The sequence below is a fragment of the Cynoglossus semilaevis genome, chromosome Z (assembly GCF_000523025.1).
Source record: "Cynoglossus semilaevis isolate Cse_v1.0 chromosome Z, Cse_v1.0, whole genome shotgun sequence".
NCBI lineage: Eukaryota > Metazoa > Chordata > Actinopteri > Pleuronectiformes > Cynoglossidae > Cynoglossus > Cynoglossus semilaevis.
This window is the reverse complement of record NC_024328.1, coordinates 12,107,343-12,118,406: the sequence shown is the minus strand read 5'-3', so window position 1 is coordinate 12,118,406 and position 11,064 is coordinate 12,107,343. Positions and strand designations below refer to the sequence as shown.

At 42.6% G+C, this 11,064-nt stretch overlaps 1 protein-coding gene across 3 annotated transcripts in view; it reads left to right on the top strand.

Moving 5' to 3' along the window:
* Nucleotides 1-2,133: 2,133 nt before the first annotated feature.
* ccser1 (coiled-coil serine-rich protein 1) overlaps nt 2,134-11,064 on the top strand; it is a 158,525-nt gene continuing 149,594 nt past the window's right edge. Inside the window, exons 1-2 of one of the 3 annotated variants that reach the window (XM_008336317.3) lie at nt 2,134-2,699; nt 6,263-6,410. The gene's annotated coding sequence lies outside the window, so the exon portion shown is untranslated. The remainder of the gene's footprint in view (nt 2,700-6,262; nt 6,411-11,064) is intronic. The other 2 variants (XM_008336318.3, XM_017043139.2) reach the window with 2 other exon arrangements.

Genomic DNA, 11,064 nt, shown 5'->3' with positions numbered 1-11,064 from the left:
TGACAAGAATGGACAGGATCAGGAATGAGGTCAATAGAGGAACAACACAGACACTCTTAAGGTTTGGAGAAAAAGCCAGACAAGCCAGATTGAGATGGTTTGGACATGTGCAGAGGAGGGACAGTGGATACATTGGTAGAAGAATGTTAGAGATGGAGCTACCAGGTAGGAGAAAAAGAGGAAAGCCAAAGAGGAGATATATGGATGCAGTGAGATAGTTGCAGATGATGATGCAGATAGTTGGAGTCAGAGTAGAAGATGCAGAGAACAGGGCAATATGGAAATCAATGATTCTCTGTGACAACCCCTGAAAATAGGACAAAGCCGAAAGAAAAAGAAGAATTATGTCACGATGAGCTATTGACATGGCAGGAAGCAGGCAGCGTAGTTAGACAGCAACTAGAAGAGAACCTAGAGAGGTGGAGGTTTGCACTAGAGAGAAGAAGAATAAAGGTCAGTCATAGCAAGACAGAGTACATGTGTTGTAAACGAAAGTGAGAACAGTGAAATGGTGAGATTACAGGGTGTAGAAGTGGTGAAGGTGCAGGAGTTTAAGTACTTAGGATCAGAGGTGGCAGAGTTAAAGATGCTAAGATTCTCTTTAGGATTGACAAGAATGGACAGGATCAGGAATGAGGTCAATAGAGGAACAACACAGACACTCTTAAGGTTTGGAGAAAAAGCCAGACAAGCCAGATTGAGATGGTTTGGACATGTGCAGAGGAGGGACAGTGGATACATTGGTAGAAGAATGTTAGAGATGGAGCTACCAGGTAGGAGAAAAAGAGGAAAGCCAAAGAGGAGATATATGGATGCAGTGAGATAGTTGCAGATGATGATGCAGATAGTTGGAGTCAGAGTAGAAGATGCAGAGAACAGGGCAATATGGAAATCAATGATTCTCTGTGACAACCCCTGAAAATAGGACAAAGCCGAAAGAAAAAGAAGAATTATGTCACGATGAGCTATTGACATGGCAGGAAGCAGGCAGGACCCAAATGCAGGACTGGTGCAGGTAGTTTATTTCAAAATTCACAAAATTCACTTCCAAAGACCAGGATAGAAGCATACGCAGAGCCGAGCAGAGCTGAGAACAGGAACAGAGCTGAGCACAGTAACAGACTTGACTAGCAACAGACACGACACAACACAACACGACGATCCCACCAGGCCAGAGTGAAGGAGAGAGGTATATATACAAATAGCACCAGGTGACACAAGTGAGACTAATTACAGAGACACAGATGAGTGATAACACAGATTACCCTACACAGCAGGAACAGGAAACAGACAGACCTGTGTGGATAAAATATATTCATGTGTTCATAGTTTATAGAAGTATGCAACATATATAATCATGTTTTAAAAAGATCATAAGAGATGTGCTAAAACATATAACCAGCTTGAACATAAAATGCTGATTAAAGCTAGAACTGAAAACATGCAGATGTAGAGAAGGAGCTGCGAGGTTGAGATAAAACCAAGGTTGGTTGTGAAAAGAGGAGTACTTGGTGTGATGGGAAACAGAAACTTTTAGAATACAATTTGACAATGGCTGGATTCATAGTTAGAACACAAGGTCCCAACAACAGCACCTGGGCGCGATAAGAACAGGATGAGAAACTAACGGTGTAGATGCAGTTGCCAAAAAGAATGTATGACTGTGTGTAGAACAAATGAAGTCTGTATTGCTTGATATGTACCACCCAGGGGTATGTGTGTCAATAAAACGAGCCTGGGTTTGTGGAGAGAGCAGAATTCAGCAGTCAACCCCCTGACTCTCCGCTGGACCCTCCCTGTGCACAGGCGAACTCGAGCAACGACTTTTGTCTTTTCTTTATACTTTGTGAAAGTTCTTGATCAACGAATCCGGGGTGGTAAAACCTTACCACAACACCTGACAGAATTAGTCCACATTTCAGGTTAGCATTTCTAAGTTTCTAATTAGCACTGTTGCCCAGTAGTTAGAACTACACTTTGGTACAGGGTCAACTTTTGGGTAAACTCTGTTTTCATAACAATACCTTAAAAAACAAGCAAACAAACAAACAAAAACAACAACAAAACCATTACACTAAAAATGAGAAACTACAGAAGAACAAGTAGAATCCCCCCCAAGTTTGTGGAAGATAAAACAAATTGTATAAATATATAGCACGGACGGTTTAACATAAGATTCTATGAAAGGCAACTGATTAGTCAGAATATTTATCCCTCCATCCATTTTCATCCGCTACCGGCGATAAGCGGTAACGGATAAGCGTCCTAGCCGGGATTTTGATTTTGCCCAGCAGGTGAACCCTGGGGTTCCACACCAATGACAGCGACATTGCCTCTGGGCCAAAGCGCCGCTACTCAGAATATTACAAATGCCTTTTTAACATCATTTGGTGGAGATGCACAACGGCGCACCTGCTGAATTATACTCAGCTGTGGAAGGAGGAGGAAAGACGTAGCTCACGTTCAGGGCCCGACGGTGAAACGCGGAAGAGACGCAAGAGGAAACGAGTGTCCACGTCACTGACGGGGGGGTGTCATAGTGGTTTCACAGTCACAGCAGCCGTGTTACCTTTCGCCGACAACCTTGTGTCTTGAGGTGAAAAGAACAGCACGTATGAACTCGGAGGAAGGACACATCCAGCCGTTCCTGCTCTGAGCCGCGGCCTCGGTCGGTGGACAATCACCGGATTCAGCTCAAGGTAACGGTAGCGTGTGTTTGTCCGCAGCTTGTTAGCCTGCTCCGGCTGGAGCTCACAGAACAGGACGCTATTTCCAATGTTGTTTTTATTTGCACATATGTCGCAGTGTCTGTCGTCGAAACAGCAGCGATAACGTCAATGTTGTCACCGTTAGCTGGTATGCAGGTTAAACTGCTAAACTGACTGGACTGAACTTGTGTTCGGTTGGACAGTTGTTGTCCCGCCGCCGCTCTTACATTTACATTCCTTGTTGTAGCTGCTGTATAACCTGTTAATAGTCGATAGTAGTCGGTTTATTTGTGCACAGAGTTAAAAGCAGTCGAGCCCGCCGTCAAACTGCCGTTCATACTGTCAGTACTCACTAATATCAGTCCAAGGCCCAGTGATTGTTGTGATTGTGATGCTGTAACGTGTTGTCACATCCTCTCACTACCATACCACAGTGGAAACAGTGTGTTATGGTAGTGTGTGTGTGTGTGTGTGTGTAAGAAAGAGAGAGAGAGACAGACAGACAGAGTGGTTGAACGTTAGAGGCGTCTCTACCGATAAATTGCTCATGGAATTATAAATACTCTTAAGATGTCAACTTTTAGATTTCCTCCAGCCATATTGTTGTAAACAACTGTTTTTCTTAGTTCAATAACTACATTAGTTACTATAGTTGCTGCCATTGTAGTTACTGACTTGCAGTATAACTGTGTAAACAAAGCTGGGACAGTATTCATAAATCTGATGCACAGTTTAAATCAGAGGTCAACTCCAGTTCCTTTCATCATCATTGTAGTTTTAATCCATCAGAACTTATTGCACTATTTGCTGGATCTGACTTGACGCTTCTTGCTTGACCGCAGCTAGTTCAAAACAGCAACCGTAATCCAATTTTAGTGTCACTTCATTGTTTCAGGATCATTTTAGGATAGCATTTGAATTTATACACTGCCTGGCCAAAAAAAGTCGCCACCTGGATTTAGCTAAGCAAATAGGTACAAGCCTCCTGTTGGATAATTACTGCATGGATGATTATCTTTCAGCTGGAAACAAGTTATTTAACCCCAACTGGTGCAATAAGTTGCTTCTCAATTCTTAAACAACCATGTCGAAAGACACATCCCGTGGTCGTGGAAAAGATGTTACTCTGTTTGAGAAGGGTCAAATCATTGGCATGCATCAGGCAGAGAAAACATCTAAGGAGATTGCAGAAACTACTAAAATTGTGTTAAGAACCGTCCAACGCATTATTAAAAACTGGAAGGATAGTGGGGACCCATCGTGATGGGCGCATCAGGGTAAGAAGAGAGGCAGATAAAGTGATGCACCATCATGCCTAGTGCCTACTGTACAAGCCTGTGGGGGCAGTGCTATGATCTGGGGTTGCTGCAGTTGGTCAGGTCTAGGTTCAGCAACAGTTGTACACAAAGAATCAGGTCAGCTGATGACTTGAATATACGGAATGACCAGGTAATTCCATCAATGGATTTTTTCTTCCCTGATGGCACGGGCATATTCCAAGATGACAATGCCAGGATTCATCGGGCTCAAATTGTGAAAGACTGGTTCAGGGAGCATGAGACATCATTTTCACACATGGATTAGCCACCACAGAGTCCAGACCTTAACCCCATTGAGAATCTTTGGGATGGGCTAGAGAAGGCTTTGCGCAGCGGTCAGACTCTACCATCATCAATGCAAGATCTTGGTGAAAAATTAATGCAACACTGGATGGAAATAAATCTTGTGACATTGCAGAAGCTTATCGAATCAATGCCACAGCGAATGCGTGCTGTAATCAAAGCTAAAGGCGGTCCAACGAAATATTAGAGTGTATGACCCTTTTTTTTGGTGGCGACTTTTGTTTTTGGCCAGGCAGTGTATTATTTGTTTTTAAATGTCTTCATGGTCTTACAGTATTTGTCCGACCTATTCTAGCCCTATGACCCCTTGTGTGCTATCAGCTCGGTAGATAATAATAATAATAGTAATAATTTGAACTTAATTCTTTTGTTAAGAGCAGATCTGCTGCAACAACCTGCCCCATCGCCTGCACCCCTCTGGGAATCAAACCCAGGATTACCTGCTCTCTAATTCTGAGGCAGGCGTGCTACCCCATAACACTATGGAACCATTAAGGTCATTGCGGGTTGTCCCATTGACTAACATCGGGTGGGCTAAACTCAATATTTAACTTTAATGCTACAAATTTTCATTTAGATGTAGTCAACTAACCTGCAATGTGTCATATGTAATGATAAAATATATTTCCCTCTTTATAAAATATGGATTGGGCTTTTATAGTACTCCAGCAGGAGACTGTTTTATTTAACATTGTAATTCATTTTATTATTTTATTTGTTTATTTACATTATTTATTGGACTATATATATTGATTTATTGTAATATTGTTTTTATCATCATACATCATACAGACATGCTTAGTCACAATAAAATAGTAAGTATAAAGTCTGGTGTTTTGATTTTTAACTGTTTAAGTGTTTCAATCTCTGACTAGCTATAAAACTTCAATATTCATATAGAAAATAACTTTTGTTCAGCTGTGCCAGTGAAATATTTTAAATCTTGAAATAACTAAAATCTCACATGTGTAAACTTGTGTAAAACTATCTAAAACTGCAGCTTACAAACACCAGTACAGCTCAGGCCACAGCAACCACCTGACATTGCTAGTTTGTAGTGGAATGTGTGATACATGAATATGTGTACATATTCACAATGTTTATAAAAACTCCTTTTAACCTGGCTTTACAAGTGACTTTTGTTTTGCCGGTATGACAGACACTAGTAATACAACTAAACTGTGCAATTCAAGTCCTAAAATACCATGGTTTGTGTTGAATTATGTAATTGCTGACAATTACAATTGCTGGCAATAACTGCAATAGTTGAAAGCCATGACTTTAAGTTAGTCTTTCTTTAGTATTACAGGAATGTTGACAGGGCTAAATGAGCTGGCATTACTTTTTAGTTTAACTTTTAAGAAACATGGGCCTATTTTTGCATCAAAGATACGTTTAGGGCTGTGAAAACAAAATTGTCCAAAACATGTTTAAAGGGGAATTAATATATCATCCAAATATATTTGACACATATTCACTTGATCAATGCCAATAAAAATAGCTAAGAGATAATTTACAATTTAGCTCTGAAGTTGAAGTAGTTCTGCCAACATAGCAACAGTAAGTTTACATGTCATTTGAACTTTTGTCCTTAAATATTTTTGAATATTTAAATAAGGAATAAGGTTCACAAAAAGGCTGTGCATGTTAGTGGTTTCACCATGGTTCTATGACTAAGTGGAAGACTGCCAGCGGTGGTGCTAAAAGCACTAGTGGAAATGCCTTTGCATCTGCGCATTACCGAGAATCACATAAAAAAGTTGTCACCTCGTGACGTATGACATGACTGCCTACATAAGGCAACCACACACATCATTCTGGTCTCAAGATCATTCTTGCGCAATCCGAGTGACCAAAGACCCTGGCGGTCTTCCACTTAGTCATAGAACCACGGTTACATCAGTAACCAGCGTTCTATTTCCTTCGCTCTAGACTGCCAGTGGTGGTGCTGAAAGCACTAGTGGAAGACAAATACACACCTAGTCATGAGGAATCCGGAAGAGCATCGCTGCTATTTGGAAGAACAGCTGCACACAGCGCTGGCACAGACACTACATTTAGCCTGTAGTACCAGGCAAAGGTACATGTAGTAGAGCATATTGCAGCAGCACAAATGTCAGTGTGTGGCATACCCCGAAGGGCTGCCCAAGATGTTGCCAAAGCACGTGTCCAATGACAGTGAATGGGGGAGGGCACAACACATCCTGTGGATTCATAGGCATGGGTAATGACCCCCACCACCCAACGGGAGAGCCGCTGCTTTGACAGGGGCCCTCATCTAAGGGTACCACCAAAGCAAACAAACTACTGGTCAGTTGTACAAAAGGCTGCAGTCCTGTCAAAAGAGCCCTAAGCGGCCCTAAAGGGCACAATTTAGGACGTGAGTCTGTCATTTGGCTGTAAAGCAGCTAGCAAAATTGGCTGGTAACTAAACTGGGGGGACAAGACTTTTGGGAAGAAAGCTGGGTTAGGCCACAATGAGACACTATCACACATAGGGCCCCAACGTAGACAAATAGCACTCACCGAGAGAGCATGTAGCTTACTCACACGACGGGCTGTTCTGATGGCAAGAAGAAAGGCAGTTTAAAATGACAACAATATCTGTCTCGTACTGGGCACAGACGCAGTTGAATCAGCCATCTCTGAAAGGCTCTTAGCCAGAGAAGCCCCAATGGAATGACAACAGTGGCTGCTGTGATTTTTTTCCCAACAGCCGAAAGAGAGAGACATAACTTTGAGGGCCCCCAACACGAAGGTGGCTCACTCCTGTTATAATTGAACGTATTCTGTCTGGTGTGGGGCAGGCCAGCATGGTGTTTGAGTTCAGGGTAAGGCCAATGAAATTAGTTGCTTGAACTGGTGTCAGTCTGCTTTTTTTTCTGGTTGACTCTGAACCCCAGAGCCGTAACGTGTAGCAGCAGTTGGTGTGCATGGTTCCTGGCCTGTTCAGGCGACTCCGCACAAAAAAGCCAGTCGTCCAACTAAGGGAGCACTCTTATGCCCTGTGGTTATAGTGCAACCTGAACACACTTGGAGAAGACCCTTGGTGCCAGCGACAGGCCAAAGGGGAGAACTCTGAACTGGCAAACTATCCCCATGAGCTTGTGCTCAATGGCAGTGGAAACGAGAAAGTACGCAAGGTATACAGTCACAAACCAGTATTGGTTTGTGACCGTAGACCTCGCCTACTCTCACTTGCAACACATGTGACGTTCTTAACGTTTAGAATGGAAGGCACTTTTAGAAAATGGTTCAACCTTTGTAAATCTAAGAACGGCCTGAACCCGCCATCTTTCTTTGGTACAAAAAAATAAACTGAAAAGAACCGCCCCGGGTGAACAGTGGGGTCGACCATCTCTATGGCGCCCTTGTTCAACAACAACTGAACTTCTTTTGCCAAGGCCTCTGCCTTCCTTAGATCGTTCATTACAGTTTGCCGCACTCCTCAGTGTATTGGCGGTCGCTGGCGGAATTGCAGGTGGTACCCTGTTGCGAGGGTTGTAAGAAAACAATGGTTGGGTGTTATTGCACTCCAATGCGCTAACTGGCTGTATGTAAAAACTCCTGCCGCCAGGCCCGGCCTGTCAGTACATCTGTTTCCATCTTTTGGTAGGATTGGGGGGGAGGGGAGACGATGGCAGGGAAGGTCCGAACGTCGGGAAGGATTAATGCTCTCATGTGGCAGTGTGCCGTCATGTCTGTTGGAGGCAGTTGGGGGATTGGGCGCCCGCTGCTGAGGGCGATGTGTCCAGGTCTTAGGGCCATGTGCCTGCGACGTGAGACAGCATGGTTGGGTGGAGCTCTGAAGACAAGTACTACAGCCACGTGGTGGCAACGAGACTCCGTAACAGACACACGTCTCTCCAGGGCCTCTTGCGCTGCTGGTCCAAAAACCTGCCCAGGTGCCAGTTAAGATACCTCAGATTGATCCTGCAATTTTCAGGCAGGGGTGATTGAGCCAGCCACACCTGTCGGTGGGCCTGCACCAAGGTGTCCAAAGTTGTGCCACACTGGTTCGCGATGACACCCATGGCTTGCAATGCGAGTAAGCACAGGAGAGCAGCTCATCTGTGCTGCGGCACTCAATATTAGGGCAATGCACACATTCACGAAGTGCCTCGTCAGGAGACACAATGAGTGAACTGACACTTGACTCTATCACTGGCATGCTCCTTAGGCTGACCTCATTCGGGTTCTGCATTGTTGCCAGAATGCGAGACATTTGGTCAGGGCATGCGGATGTTGCAGCAGCCCTCAAAGCTGAGGTAACAACCGAAGTGAAGTCACGACACTGTGGAATTACCAGAATGGTGCGCTGAGCAGGGAGAAGAAACATGTTCTCTGAGCCTATAGGAGGCACTAGGGTGTCCAACTGTAAAAGTGCCAGCAAGGCCTTCCAAGAGTCTTCCAAGGCTACATCACTGCCTGAGTTATAGGGCTCATCGCCACTCATCGTCATTTGGTTGTTGTGATGGGGGAGGAAGCCTGATTGAAGAGGGTGTCAGAGGCAGCCACAGACATCACATCATCTCGGTCAAGAGGCTGAGAATGTGAGTTATAAGGTGACAAGGATGCATACAGTGCAGGCTGCTCCACTTGCTTGCGCCACTGCTGTGGAGGGAGGCCTCACAAGCTCCAACTCAGTCGATTTAGACCTCTTGCGCTTTTTTGCAGGCACAGGTGAACGGTTGCACTTACTCTGCGTCTGAATGTCAGTAAGTTTAAAAAAAACTGCCAGATGTACGTCCCATATCTGCCAGACATCTTATCGTTAGCGACATCATAGGACATGCAGGGCAAGGATCGGACATTGCCTCCTGAAGGTGCTGTATACCGAGTGCACCGGTTGTGGCATTTATTAGTGATGGGAAGACCGACTCTTTTTATTGATTCGAATCTTTGATTCTCGAACAGTAAAATGAACGAGTCTTGAACTAATCATTTCATTTGTTTTACAGCAGGTGGCGCTTTAGCCCTATTGTGGGCGCTGTAAAGAAGGCTGCGGTTCTCCGACACTAAATAAGGCAATATGGGTTGCTTCCGCTGACAAAGTCTACAAAGTACACAAAATGCCATAAGTAATTAAAACCATGTGAAAAGCTAAGAAATAAAAACACACCACAATGTGAAGATAAATGAGAGCAAAAAAGGCCTGAGCTCTTTCACGTGACAAATGAAACGAATCTGCAAGAACGAGGCGAAAGATTAGTTCACAGAGAATGATCCGTTCATAATGATTAGTTCACAGCAAAAGATTAGTTCATGGCGAAAGATTAGTTCACGATGAAAGATTAGTTCATAGAGAGTGATTCGTTTGCAGTGATAGATTAGTTCACAGTGATCCGTTTGCAATGAAAGATTAGTTCATAGAGAGTGATTCGTTTGCAGTGATAGATTAGTTCACAGTGAAAGATTAGTTCACAGTGAAAGATTAGTTCACAGAGAATGATTAGTTTACGGGGAAAGATTAGTTCACAGAGAATGATTCGTTCAGAGCGAAAGATTACTTCACAGCAAAAGATTAGTTCACGATGAAAGATTAGTTCACAGCGAAAGATTAGTTCACGATGAAAGATTAGTTCACAGCGAAAGATTGGTTTACAGCGAAAGATTAGTTTACAGCGAAAGATTAGTTCACGATGAAAGATTAGTTCACAGCGAAAGATTAGTTCACGATGAAAGATTAGTTCATAGAGAGTGATTCGTTTGCAGTGATAGATTAGTTCACAGTGATCCGTTTGCAATGAAAGATTAGTTCATAGAGAGTGATTCGTTTGCAGTGATAGATTAGTTCACAGTGAAAGATTAGTTTGCAGAGTAATTACATCGTAGTGAAAGATTAGTTTGCAGAGTAATTAGATTGTAGTGAAAGATTAGTTTGCAGAGAGTGATTTGTTCGCAGTGAGTGATTAGTTCGCGGAGTGTGATTAGTTTGCAGTGAGTGATTCGTGAGTTCAATATGAATAAATATTTAATGACTCGGTAGTCACGAGTCACAAATCTTTCATATGACTCGGGAGTCACGACTCATATGAAAGATTCGTTCATTTTGAACGAATCCTTCGCGAACGACACATCACTAGTATTTATTAACACCCAAATAATACAGCGTGTTAATGTAAATATCACAGTGGCATGTACGAATGTGTGTCTTTTGTGAACATAATTTGAATAACAATTTACATTAAAAATCATGTTTTACTATTGTTTAGATTATACAAATATATAAAAATAGTTTGTACATGTACATAGAATATACTGATAATTATATGGACTGTGGTCAAGGATTTACGTTTGCATTGTGTACATTTGTCATGTATGCACATGACGTAAGTACATTCTGATATATTTAAATTTTATTGACATTGAACATATGAATTAAATAAAAGTATAATGTAATTACCCGAAATAAAGTGTTCAGAACAGACGTAATGCCTTTTGCTTGGATATAGGTTGAAATTAGCAATGTTGCCACACAAGATGGCGGACTATGGAACTATGGGTAGTAGCGTGACATCATCGGAAAACTATCAGTTATTTTAAAGTTTTTTTAAATGACCCAACTACATTTTTTATTTATAACATTATTCTAAATATATACATAGAACACAGTACAGTAGAGCTTCAAGATACGAGCACCCCGAAATACAGGTTTTCCAAGTTACAAGTCCATTTTTCCACTTGATGCTGTCACGCTTGGTTATTTTACCTGCCGCTTTATTTCTCTCTTT